General features: G+C 39.2%; 1 pseudogene; it reads right to left on the bottom strand.

Moving 5' to 3' along the window:
• Window positions 1–789: 789 nt before the first annotated feature.
• On the bottom strand, window positions 790–1,680 carry LOC124076946 (KATNB1-like protein 1; annotated as a pseudogene).
• Between the last annotated feature and the right edge of the window lie 12,684 nt (window positions 1,681–14,364).

Genomic DNA, 14,364 nt, shown 5'->3' with positions numbered 1-14,364 from the left:
AGAGACAAAAAAAAATTAAAGGGCTACAGACAGGTAAAGAAGAACTCAAATTAGCACTATTTGCCGATGATATGATTCTATACTTAGAAGTCCCAAAAAGTTCCACCAGAAAACTTCTAGAACTAGTAAATGAATTCAGCAACGTAGCAGGATACAGAATCAACACCCATAAATTAAAGGCATTTCTGTATATCAGTGACAAATCCTCTGAAAGGGAAACAAGGACAACTACCCCTTTTACAAGAGCATTAAAAAAACTTGGAAATCAACTTAATGAAGAAGGTGAAAGACCTCTACAATGAAACTACAGAATGCTAGAGAAAAAAGTTAAAGAAGATCTTACAAGATGGAAAGATCTCCCTTGTTCTTGGATAGGCAGAATTAATATTGTCAAAATGACCAAACTACCAAAAGCACTATACAGATTTAATGCAATTCCAATCAAAATTCCAATAATATTGCTCACAGAAATAGAAAAATCAGTCATTAAATTCATCTGGAAAAATAAGAGACCCAGAATAGCTAAAGCAACCCTTAGCAAGAAGAGTAAAGCAGGTGGCTCACTATACCAGAACTTAAACTATACTACAGAGCAATAGTAACAAAAACTGCATGGTATTGGCACCAAAACAGACTTGTAGACCAATGGTACAGAATAGAGGATACAGAGACTAACCCACATAATTATGGTTGTTGAGTGAATTTTTAATAGAAAAAATGCTTCAGTTCTTCCTCAGTTCTCAGAAGAGGCCTATTTTTGGAAATCATAATCCAGGATGTTTTGAATAACCAAATGCTCTTTAGTAAATAAAATCTCTCAATGCAACTGTAATAAATAAGCATCTACATCCTTAGCTATATTACCAGTATATCCTGGAACTAAAGTAAGATGGTTTTCTTGTTCCCACAAACCACTTACTTGTTATTTTAAAATTTTAAAATCTGTATATTTTCATCACTTTTTTGTTTTGGATGACCACCACCTTTTTATTACAGCTTAAGGCCAGTGTAAACCACTATCACATATTCTTCAAATTTGCTGTTAAGTAATGACTTTACAAGAGGCAACAAGTCTACTCAGCAGCCAAGTGAGATATTATTTTTATTCCTGTGAATTATTAGTGAGTACAGGCAGGCAGTCTACCACAATTCTAAGATCTTCTATTCTTACTAAATAAGCTACAAGTTCACTTATACTTCTCTTTGTCCAGAAAGTTAAAGCTACATTCAATCTCAAACTCCTGCTAAACAAAGCTTGGGCCATTGTTTCATGATCCAGAGAAACCTCAGGAAAAAAACCCACTGTATTTAGATGATGAGTTTTCCTGTCTGTGAAGAACCAGAATCACTGGAGTTAACCAAATATGTATGATCATCATGGCATAATTTTGCAGTCAGGTAGCCTGCACAAGCCAGTTCATTTTCTTTATTTGCCATGTAGCAGTTCCCATTTATCTAGAGAGCTGTTTTTTTACTATAACAAGGATTTGGGAAAGGATGTTGCATTCAACTGTTGTATTTATAAAAGCAGCCAACTGTTTTAGAGATTTCTTAACATGCTTCATGTTTTTATTAGTGAAATTAGAGATCTTTTTTCTAGGAAGATCTTTCTTCAATGGAATGATCCTCAATATTATTACAAAAGTTTCATTTTTTAACATTGTGCACTTCAGATGTCATAATCTCTTAAATTCTGGCACCTCACACCAGCACTGGTGCTGGCAAACCACCCACTGGACCGCCTAGAGCATCCGTTAGCTGCAGGGCCAGGCCCCACTCAGAGCCATTCAAACTCCCATTCTTTTTGTTTTCTTATGTCAAGGTATGTTTGATGGCCCTGTTGTCCATCTTGAGAAATGTTTCCTGTGACCTTGAGAAGAACTTATATTGTCTAATTGTTGAAGTGGCAATTGTACAAGTACCAATTAGGTCTGGTTGAATGATAGTGCTTTTTGAAGTTTTTAAAAAAATAATTTTCAGTTGTAGATGGACATAATGCTTTTATTTTATTTATTTATTTTTATGTGGTTCTGAGAATCGAACCCAGTGTTTCACACGTGCTAGGCAAGTGCTCTGCCACTGAGCTACAGCCCCAGCCCCTTTTCTTAGTTTTATTGGGGGTACTTCTATGACAAGGTACTAAACTCTTTGGCTTGAAATAACTGATTATATATATATATATATATATATATATATAAAATCAGTTATATATATATATATATATATATATATATATATAAAATAAATCAGTTTTTTTAAAGAAATAAACTGTTTCACAGTTCTGAATGCTGAAAGTCCATAATCAGTGTAGACATGTATCAAATCTATAGGGCAGATTTTTCCTTGTTTTTTTTTCCCTCCCCTCTACCTTTGGCCACTTTTTGAGAATTTTAATATTTATTTTTTAGTCATCGGCGGATACAACATCTTTGTTTTGTATGTGGTGCTGAGGATCGAACCTGGGCCGCACGCATGCCAGGCGAGCGCGCTACCGCTTGAGCCACATCCCCAGCCCCTACCTTTGGCCACTTTGCTGGCTTTCCAGGTTTGCAACTTCAACACTTTACTCTGCCTCCACCAGTGCCTGGCATTCCCTTTTCATGGATTTGTTTCCTTTCCTTATAAAAGCATCAGCCAAATGGATAAGAGGTCCACCCCAATTCAGGGTGACCTCACCTTAACTGATTTCATCTGTAATGACTGTAATTCCAAAAAAGGTCATGTTGTGAGACTTTTTTTTTTTATTGTCAGGGACATAATTTGACCCATAACAGAGTTGTTCAGTACATGATGACCTTGTTTATGCTATTCCTGCTGGATCCTTTAGGTACTGATAAAGGGGTGTTTAACTCTTCCACTATGATACTGTATTAATATACTTCTCATTGTGATTCCATCCATTTTGGTCTCAAGAATTTTGATGCTTTGTTGTTAGGTGCATACAAAAAAAGACTCTCTTGACTTCTTTGAGAATCAATCTCTCTATCATTAGGTAATGCCTCTATTTTCCCTAATCATTTTCTTGTCCTGAGGACTGTTTTAAGTCCAATATTAAGTCTTTTAAATTTACGAGCACACATGCTTTAACATTTATTTAGTTAGTCTTTAGTTTCTTTCAGTAACAATTTCTGGTTTTAAGTGTACCAAACTTTCCTTCCCTATTTAAATTTATTGCTACATGTATTTTTTATTTTAGATGTGTTTATAAATGAAATTACTTTTTAAAATGTCTTTTTTTGTGTTGGTAATTACTGGTGCAGGCAGACAAAATGTTTCTTTTGATCTTCTGACTTGCAACTTTGCAGGTTTCGTTCATCAATTTTTGGGAACTTTCTTGGGCAGTCTTTGAGATTTTTAATGTGTGGGATCATGTCCTCTGGGAGAAGAGATAATCTAATTTCTTCCCTTCAAACTTGATACCTTTAATATTTTTCTCATCTAATTGCTGTAACTAGAATTTCAAGTCCAGTGATAAATAGCCATAGTAAAAGTAGACATCTTTGACCTGTTGCTGATTTTGTGGAAGGTTTTCAGCCTTTTAAAAAATATATGTTTTTTTTTTAGTTGCAGATGGATATAATACATTTCTAATTTTTTAAGATGTTGATGGACCTTTATTTTATTCATTTATTTATATGGGGTGCTGAGAATCGAACCCAGTGCCTAACACATGCTAGGCCAGTGTTCTACCAATGAGCCCCAGCCCCAGACCTATAATACTTTTATTTATTTATTTTTATGTGGTGCTGAGGATCGAACCCATATGCCTTATATATGCAAGGCAAGCGCTCTACCAATGAGCTTCAACCTGAGTCCAGTTTTCAGCTTTTAATACTACCAAAATAAACACTTGCCAATGATTAAACTCATTAATATTACATATATTTCACCACAAAGACTAGAAGTGAAACAGAATACATGATAAATGCAATAGCAGTAGGTGATGGATCTGTTAAAGTCAAATAATTCGGCAAAATTTAAAGTGAAAATCAGGGGAGATGTCTGGGCTTCAAGATGGGGATGAAAGAGTGAAAAGCTACTGATACTCAATCATACAGTGCATTTTATTATGAATCCATTCGTAAATGGACTGTTTCAGGTGTATTTGGTTAGACTTAGCTAGAAAGCCAAGGTTTTGTTATTTCCCCTTTCTATTCCTTTTAAAAATTTTGGTTTGATTCTTTTTAGCTATACATTAGGATTGGAAATTAATTTGCTCTAATTCAGTCCCCAGTATTTCCCCTCTCCCTTCCTCTCTACTCTACTGATCTTTCTCCTATTTACTTTTTGTTCCTATATCCAATGAGGAGTACATTCCAGCAGAAACTCAGTCTGTATTTTCAATCACTTATCTGTCTATGCCAAAAAAGATCCCCAAATCATTCTTTAGCAACTCCTATGTACTGAAAATTATCCTGAATTCTCCTAGATTCCCCAGTGGTGCTGATGTAAGAGCTCACAAGTTTCCAGGCAGAGGGTAAAGTTCTATCTATCAGCAAGGAAATGATGTCTTTCTTTGTTTGACATCATACATGCTCCCCCGCCCCCTTTGCTTTCTTTTTTAATCAGCTTCAGACATGAACATCTGACCAAGTACTTTATAGATATCTACACAATTCCCTTTGCCAAGGAATGTCAAGTGCAAGTCTCTTGCCAACGGATACCTGACTCCAGATTGTATTCATGTATGACAGCATCAGTTACAAATTGGAGGATAGTGAGAATTTCTCTTTATAATACATTTTCTGGCTATTAAGGTATTTTATATGTATCAACCAAAATGGACTTGAGAAATCTTCCATGTAAAGACGATGGCCTTGGTGCATATGCCCTCTAGGCTTTACTTTTTGACCATTTCCTGGATCTCTGTTTCCCATCTAGTTTTCCCATGTCATCATGGTAAACAAAGTCCTGTGCAAGCAGGATGTGGCATGATGTGATGCTCAAAGTGTCCTTCTTTCTTTAATTGTAGGTGGACTCAGGAGCAAATGAAAACTGTATGTATTCTCAACTCACTTACTTGCTGAGGGAAAGTTGAAGTGCTGAAAAAGTTTCAACTTTCTTGCCTGTTTCTGTCTACAAAGCCATCCTGATTCCAGATTCCTGTTGGAAAAGAGTACTGGGGGTTTGGTGAAAGAAACTGATAGTCCAGTGAAGACTTATGACCATCTATTACAGCCCCCAGGTGGAGCTCTATTATTTTTGTGGTTTTTGGCATGACCAATAGGAGGTATTAACCAGTGAGTCTGTGTATAGTGGGTGGGAATGTGTTCACTTGTGTGCATTTCCCCAGAAGATATGTTCCCACGTTCACAGCACAACACAAATGGCAATTTTCTAAAAATAGAAATCCCACATCCCTGCACACTTAATATAAATCAATTTATTCAGCCATCTCCCCAGCAGAATCTGAAAGTTAGTTTAATGTCACCAATTCTTAGATGGACATGATTTAGGGATGAGTGATCAGACTCTTGACCCTGTAAGTAGAATAGGCACATGTGAACCCAGGCACTGGTCCCAGTGGTGATACTCTGGGCTACAAAATTGTATTCATAATTCAGCTATGGAATAACTTAAGTCACCAGGCTAGGGAGTTCAGCACATCTGTTTGGCTCTGGAAGGATTGTATTTACAGAGGTCCCAAACATTGTCAATCATTATGTGATCCCTATAGTCGAGTAACCTAGAGTGCATTAGGTACATTTAACATCAGACTTTGGTACTGACAATAATGCAAAGGACACATAGCCCACCATTTACCAGGGTTCTGGTAAATTCACATATTTTGACAGGTGTGAGGCACCTAGTAGGATAGTCAAGGTTCACACCTGCTAGTGCTGGGGTTCTTGCTGTCTGTGAACAAGAATCAAGAAGTTATTCTGTAGTATTTAATAATATGACTACCACTAGCTTTAGAAATGCTCAACCTCATTAGTACACAAAATCAAGGGATAGTGACAAATAAGAACTAAACTACAACTTAGATGTTAGCCTTGGTTTATCACCCTTGTTGCAAATCTCCCTTCCAGCTGGGTTAGGGTGTCAGCACTCACCACTGCTGAACTCCATCATGAACTGACCCACTATTCCAGGACTAGTGTGAGTGTGAGCAGCAAGTGACACAGTGGATATGCATCTTGTGTAGAAAAGGCAGAAAGGGCCACGTATGGTATATACACCTCTAATCCCATCTGCTCTGGAGGTTGAGGCAGGACTGACCACAATTTTGAGGCCAGTCTGGGCAACCTAGTGATAACCACTCTCAAGAGTGCTAGGGGTGTAGCTTAGTGCTAGAGTGCTTGCCTAGCATGCAAAAGGCCTTGGGTTTGATCCCAAATAATGGAAAGAAAGGAAGGAAAAAGATTTAGGGAGGGATCAGTAGTGGTTATTTTTAAATGGTAAGATTTTAATGTTTTAAAATCTTTAGTGACAAATTATTTTTTATAAAAATTAGAAAGTAAATGTAGTAGAATATTTTGTCTATAATTGAATCCAGTCTGCCAAACAATGTTGCTATTAATAAAGTAAAAAACCTTTTAAAGAGACAATATTCATAGTAGCAGCATTTGTGCATCCAGGGGTAAAATGTGATCTTGGAAGATATCAAGAAGATTATGACCATTTAGCTCTGCATCTGAATGGGCAAGAAGAGGCCTGGGACTCAATTATTGAAACACAGCATGGACTTTAGTGTTTATTTCCTTTTTAGACTATTTCACATCAATTAGTTTGATTTTGGCTTGAAAGCCAAAGGCTCTGTTTCTCATCTCTTTCCTGCTCCATTCCTTTGACTTTCACGCTTGCCGTGCATCCATATCAAGTAATGCCCCTCAATAATTCATGAGCAGAAACAACCAGATACTGACAATTACTCTTTGTCTTCTTAGTTTCCTCTGAGGACTTGTTGGAATCACTTGCAAGTGACAGCAACGACAAGGAGGACCCACTGAATGTCCTGGTAAGGTCTCATTGTCTTCGTTTGAAATGGAAGTATTGTCTTCTTGGTTTCTTTCTACTGAAAATCTGAAGATGCATAGTTTAGATAATATATACAGTTTCCTTGGTGAAGAGTCTATTAGCAACTGATACCAGATTCAAGACAATTTTTAAAAATCACATGATCATTTTAAAGTGTATAGTTGAAAGCATTTTCCTCAGCAACTCCCTGGAAAATAATTTTGTAATTTCCAACCACAAGAGACTTTAGATATACGTCACCCGGGAAGATGTGATGTCCTGGCGAAAGTAGGTTTGATCTGTCCTTGCCTTTGGGTTCTTCTGACTTGACCTGCTTTCCATCTGTTTTCCTAATGTCACAAAATGAAGAAGAGAATCAGGATGGACTGTCAACATTAGTGATCCTTTCTCTGTAATTACAGGTGGATGCAAGAGGAACTGAAAATGGTATGCACTGTGGAATCACTCACTTGCTGATGAATTGTCTAGATGATGAGGAAGGTGGAACTGTCTTGCTAACTTTCATGTGGAGAGCCGCCCTGATTCCAACTGTCTGCCATGGATAAGGACTGGGGTATGGTGGTAGGAACTGATTTTCCAGTTGAACTGATGGCCATTCTTCATTTCCTCTGAAAGCAACTTGTTCCCTTTAGGTGGTATGAGGATATGTGTTCAGGGAAGCAGTGTGTCTGTGTGTGCATTTGTGTGATATTATTCTGATTGTGCCTGTGTGTGGGTTTTTGTGTGTTTTACTAAATATTTATTCCCTTAGTCACCAGTGTGAATGTTCTCAATAAAAATGCTATCTTTATTGCAGCATGATTATAAATAGATATAAATTAATCAAATTATACACTCTAAATGTGTGCAATTTACTGCATGTCAAGTATACCTCAATTAACATGGAAAATATCACATCAAAACCCAGGACAATGTTCCCAGGATACAAAGGGGACAAAGATGTGTTTCATAATCCCTGTTAATGAGCTAGTAGCAACTTCATTTTATAATGAATCACCTGTCAGCAGGCCTCTATACTTGTTCTTGGCATTTGATTAGTCATAATTCTTTATTCTTGACAATTTTTTTTATACATAACCCTTTTCTCAAAAAGACCTTAGAATTAATTTATCCAACCCAGTTTGAACATGGAGTGCTGGGCAGGGTATTTCCTTTGTAATGAAACCCTGATACAACCACAGTTCTAGTAGAAATCTAACAGAAAGAGCCTGAAGGCAGAGTTGGGGAAATTCACTCCAAATTTCTCCATGGAGGTCTAATAATTGATAATGTTACTAAGAGTAGCACATGCCTTTTGTATGTGAAAAATCTGTCTCCCCTCATTTACTCTGGTCATGGTTTTGTTGCACTAGACAGAAATACTGTAAAATGTATGGTGAAAAAGAGGTTTGCTTGAGGTACTGAGCATCAGGTTGAGCTTCCTTTCTAGAATGACTAAGGGGAAGTCATTCACTGCAAGGTGGAGAGAGATGAATGCAGCCAAGGAAAAGAATCTCCATCATATCTCCTTGGTTGTTTCTGAGATCTTTACAATGAAACAAGGTCAACATAGTTCTAAGACTAAATGAATATAAAATAAGCCAAGCAATGATTTGAGTTTACTTTGGCAACATTTTTTTTGTGGAAAATATTGAATTTTAATAAAATTTGATCACCCTATAGGTGTGAATATTTTCCCCATAAAAACAAGATGAGGGTAATTTTGTCTCAAGTCCATGGTTTCTGAGGGTAACTAAGTGAAATTTGTAAATATTAGAGTCTTATATATTTACAAATTTCTAATATTTACAAATTTCACTTAGTTACCCTCAGACTCTAATATTTACAAATTTCACTTAGTTACCCTCAGAAACCATGGACTTGAGACAAAATTATCCTAGAAATCTTGAATTTCTAGGTGATAGCTCACTAATAATTCTGCTGTGTGTGATTAGAGATAGAAACCAGTGTTACCACCCCTTGGGCTCCATGAATTTATGGAGAGCTGTCCAGTGGATTCCATGAGAGAGAGAAGAAGGGCAGAGCATAGTATAGACCTTATGAAGGACAATAGTTACCAGGCTGGAGGAAGACATAAAGGAATCCATCTCCTGGGATGAAGGTGGATGCCAAGGTTGCAGGTCTACAGAATCAGGCTAATATCATTATCTGAGCAAGTCATACAATTAGGCCCTTCCTGAGTGGGAATGAGCAAGATGTTACTCTTACATGTGACATAAGCATTGCACAATTGTCTCTTAAAAGCCAGGAGAGAGAAGCCTTCTTCATGTGCATGTCTTTTCTATCTCCCTGTGTGATAGTAATGACTATAATGATGACAGTTATACCCACAGAAAATAGTGAGAGTTAGAGAAAAAGAGTCAGGTGCCCACATCTCTGGTCCAAACTGGCAGGAATTAAGTTTATAGCGATGGACTTCAGGGTTGGTCCTAAGACTGAAATTCCATATGCTGGGACAGAAGTCCACCTTTTATTGCTTCTCAAAGTTTTCAGACAATCAGTTCTCATGGAGAGAGTGCTGGCTAAGGATTGTCTGGCCCAGAAAACATATTTAAACTGTGTTTGGTCAGTGCAGTTGTAGCACATTCTAATGGCAGTGTGGGGGTGGGATTCATGGGCTCTACTATAAGGTAGCTGCTTCCTTGTATGGTTCAGAGGACATCAATTTGAAAGTGTCTCTGACATATCCTAAAATTGCCAGCCTTAGATTCTGTCTATGTCCTCCTTTCATGGGTAGGGGGTCTTGGCCCTGGGCAGTCACTACATGGGCAGGACCCATATACTCTTCATTCCTTCTCATTCCTGAGCTTAGTCCTGGTCAGCTTGTCTTAGTTCCATGAGTATCTGATTAAAATACCCTGGGCTAGGATCTTCCTCAGGTGGGAAAAGTCTCCTCTTTAATTCTTCTGTCCTGTTGTGCCCCACCCCAAGGCAGGTGGATGTTCAGGCTCTGACCCAGGCTCAGGAGGATAAAGGTAGGCTCCTGAAGACAACATTGTTTCCCCTGCCTCTTAGCTCTTACTGGGCTCATCACTTCCGGATAGGTTTTCCTGGGCACTATTGGGAATCCACATGGGCCTGGACTTTAGCCTCATTGTTTTAGCATCTCCAGGAACTCATAAAATACTGGCCCTTGTGCATGTTCTCGGAGTGCACTTGTTAATGAATAATTGGATCAGGCTAGCAAACTACTCTGAAAGGGAATGCCAAGGGAAGGGAGGTTTTGTCTTCCCCATCTTTGGACTTTAGGTCATTGCCATTCAATGTATAAGTCCTCCATGGTTGCTACCTATATTTAATTTAATTTAACTAAATGAAATCAAACATTTGGAACCTCAAGAGAATATTCCAACCTCTTGTGGGCAGTTGCTTTCTGAGCCTGGCCTGGGGTCTGTCCATTGAACTCATGAATCTCAATGCATATGCAGCAAAGTTGAAAATTCAGGTTTGTATGTTTGGAAGTTAGAATCATAATGGGTTAGTGGAAGTGAGAAGTTGAAAGATAATTTATTCAGCTCCTCTATTTCCCTTGAAGGTTTGCAACTGATTGCAATGTCTTGATGAAGGCCTCCAAGTCTGTAGAGCCCAGAGCGCAACTTACCACCCAGAGGAAAGAGCTGTGAGATGTTATGTGAGCCTGCATATCCTCAACTGGTATAGGGAGCACCAAGTTCAAATAACTCATTGTTTATATTTGTGTTTCTAAAGATTTGCTTGTAGAGAATATCAGTGACTCCATAATGAAAAGGAAGACTCTCCAGGTATGTAACAATACTATAGGTTGGACCCAATCAGAGCCAGTATTTGGGAACAATTGGTTTACACTTGTTGCTTTGGAGCCAGGGGAAGGGGGCATGAAATCACAAACAATGAAAAAACAAAAAGGAAAAATAAGAAAAAAAATATGATATATTTATTTTACCATTTAATGACATAGTAGTAAGAAACTTTGTGTTCATGGGTTTTGTTACACAGCATTGTGTTTGTGACTACATTTATTGTCCTAGTGTCCCAGGAAATGGATACCCATTCCATAACTTCTCCTACTCCTGTCAGGCCAAACCTCCCATAGCTGCTTTAACTAGGAGAGGCTGTAAGAACTGGTAGATCCAACATGTGCATGAATTCTGAGGGTGCTACTCATTGTGTCATTTGTGAAATGCCACCAAGTTGTACAACCTCTCATTCTCTGGTAACCAGCTATGCCTGCCCAACCCACTAAAGCCATCAGGGAGCATGGCCAGTGAATCACTAGGTATGGGGAGACATTGGAAAGCTGTCCTGACCTTGTGTGGTTCAAGCCTCCTGGAAGAATGTGGGATGGAGAGTGGCTCCTGCTCATGCAGGAAGGACAGCCCTCTTGGTTCAGCTTTGAGTGCTATAGGCACTTAGCAAGTCGTGGTATCTGGGATCACTACAGGACCCAAGAACAGGTGGGATTTCATCATGCCTCTGGGGACCTCATCTTCTATGGAGCCTTGTGGGGGCCTGGGTTCACTTCATGGCACTATTTCTCTGAGGTTTGAAGGGTTTTGGATATAGAGATGAATGGTAAAAATTTTTGTACGTTTGTCAAATTTGAACAAAGCAAGCACCTGAAGCAATGCAATGCATTGCTCATATGAGTGAGTTAAAAGAGCCAGATCATAAGTTGTTTACCTTGATTTTATGTATTTTCTGATTTTATAATTTAATAACAAATATAATAAATTTTATCACTCTTTAAAAAAGTATTGTCCTCAGTAACCATTTTCCCACGGGAACATTTTGAAATAATGAGATATATATTAAACCACAGCAAAGGATATTTAAAAAAAACAAGTTTGATGAGGGTGTAAATAAGAAATTTTACAGTGTTAGGGGAAAATAATAAAGAATTCCAGGAATTAATAAAGAATTCCATGTGGGTCACGTGATGTATCCTGGGATTTCATGGATGTAGGGACATAGTTTCGCCTTCCCCCTGAGTTATCAGATCTCTTGCTCCTCAGGTGGCCCAGGTGTTTGGGACTAGTTTTTTCCATTCCAGGGTCATAGAAACTACTCTTTCCTCTGCCTCAAGTTCACTGTCCATGGGAGCAGCCCCTGAAGGCTGTATACACAGGTGTATGCACAGGAGAATTTCCTCCTGAAGGACAGTTGTAGACATTGGGCCCACAGACAATACCCTCAGCAGAGGACAGCAAACAGGTCTCAGTGCTCCCTGACCTGAACCCCTGGGAAGGTCAGATCCCAGGGTCACGTTTCAGGGCCTGAGAAGCGTTCTATTCCTGTATTCCTCCCCCGCAGTGAGACCCTACTTTTTCTCTGTGTCTCCCCGTGACCTTGTACCTGTTTCTGTTTTGCAGATTCCTGTATGGACACCTGGCGGCTGGGAGGATCTGGAGCTTCCTGAGTAATGGGAAGCACGAATGAAGCATTAAGGTCAAAGTACAGGAGCAATTTCCTGCTTGTTCTCTCCATAGTTTAAATTAGATGCAGTTTATTTTAACTTGTATAGTCTAAATGTTAATTTTGAAAATGAGTGCAATATTTAATATTGATGTTTTATGCTAAATAACAGACACTTGCTACCAATTGATTTTAAAGATTTTTTCCATAAAATAAAAATGTATCATAGAAAAACACCTCTGTATAAGCAGTGTTTTACTTTTTGCAAATCATCAATCATACTTGGCCACAGTGCTACCAAACTGCTTGAACACGGGCACTATTGGAATAGGTTCCATGTTCCCTAAAATATCATTTTTTCATATTTCTCAAATGCCTGACTCATGGCTTTTTAATTTTTTTTTGCATTCACTCCTACAGGTAAAGCATCCATATTAAACACCGGTAAAAGTTTACATAATCACATTACTCCATTTTGGCAAAGTTTGTGTTCTCAACTCGCTGCCACCCACAATCATATTGGGGTCTTCATTGCTCTAGAATTCTACCTCAGTGTCTCTTTTCTGAGATACTCCTGGTCCCAGGACTGTCCTGGTTTTAGCACTGTAAGATCCATATCCTGGAGAAACCTCTTGGTCTAGGGCAAACAGGAACATTCTCCTGCTGTACCATGAAGCATGGAGTTGGGAGTTGGGTAGGTTCTTTGTCTTGCAATCAAAGAATGAAATTGATAGACAGCAATGGGTAAAAGCAAAGTTTAAGAATGTATTAAAGCAAAACAAAGCAAATCTCACCTAGAAGGGGAACCAAGAGGGTTGCCAGTGATTGGCTATTGTCTAGGAGTTTATATGGATTTATATGTTTAAGGAAGTCAGCCCCCAGCCCAATCTTGAGTAAGGAACTAAGTGTCCAGGAGGCATTCATACAGAATTTAGTCCAATCAAAACATAGATCAGGCATTTTTCTTTCTTTGGAGTGGCTGTGAACTCCAGGTCAGTATGTCCTGATTTAAAAATAACCTTTTTTGCAAAATTTTCAGCAAAAAGCTGCTGCTGAGCTGGGCATGGTGGCACACATATGTAATCCCAGTGGCTCGGGAGGCTGAGCCAGGAGGATGAGAGTTCGAGGCTAGCTTCAGCAATTTAGCAAGGCCCTAAGCAATTTATTAAGAACCTGACTCAAAATAAAAGAATAAAAGGGGCACAATACATGGGATGTGACTCAGTGGTAAAGCACCTCTGGTATCAATTTCTAGTACTGAGGGAAAAAAAATCTACAGCTTCTGGTAGTGCTCTACTGCCCTGGAAGTTGCCTGGGGACCCATTTCCTATCTGCCTAGTCTTATCTCTCCCACCTGATTCACTGGTAACAACTGTCACAAGCCAGGTCTCCTGTGAACAGGGACTAAGGCCAAGATGAGCACATAGAGGTTTATCATGGAGTGCTTTTGGCATCAACCCAGTGCAAGGGAAGAGAGGGTACAGGATTAGGGGAAAAGGTCATGTGGTGTGACACTTCCGGCTCTCCCTGGGAAGTCACCAAGTTAGATGTGGATGTGTGTGGGCCTGAGAAAAGGATAAAGCAGAAAGAGAGTTAGAGTAGGGATGGAGCTACAGATTGACCCCTGTGTAGAGAGCAGGGACAAAAATGGGGTTTGGGGATCAAGAGTCTCAGAAGGCAGAGCAGCACTGAAAATAATCCTGGCCTCCACAGAGAACTGTGGAGCAAAGGTGACATTAAAGGGCTCCCAAGCCATCAGAGTTCATGATGACCTCAAGAACCATGGCAAGCTCAGTTTCTGCCCAGGACACAGCTGGAAAGCGGAGGCAGATCCTTAGGACACCCACAATTGGAGGCTGTGGGTGATGCCCACAGCAAACCTGGGGCAGGTTCCTCAGGCAGGGAGGTCTGAGGGGCTCAGCCTGCTACAGCTCCACCCCTCCTGTTGCACTGTGGCTCCATCTCAGCCAATGTGGGAACCGCATCCACCAG

This window comes from Marmota monax, unplaced genomic scaffold, assembly GCF_021218885.2.
Source record: "Marmota monax isolate L192 unplaced genomic scaffold, Marmota_monax_Labrador192_F-V1.1 WCK01_AAM20220418_F8-fsc00157, whole genome shotgun sequence".
Classification (NCBI taxonomy): Eukaryota; Metazoa; Chordata; class Mammalia; order Rodentia; family Sciuridae; genus Marmota; species Marmota monax.
This window is presented reverse-complemented; position numbering and strand designations above follow the sequence as displayed.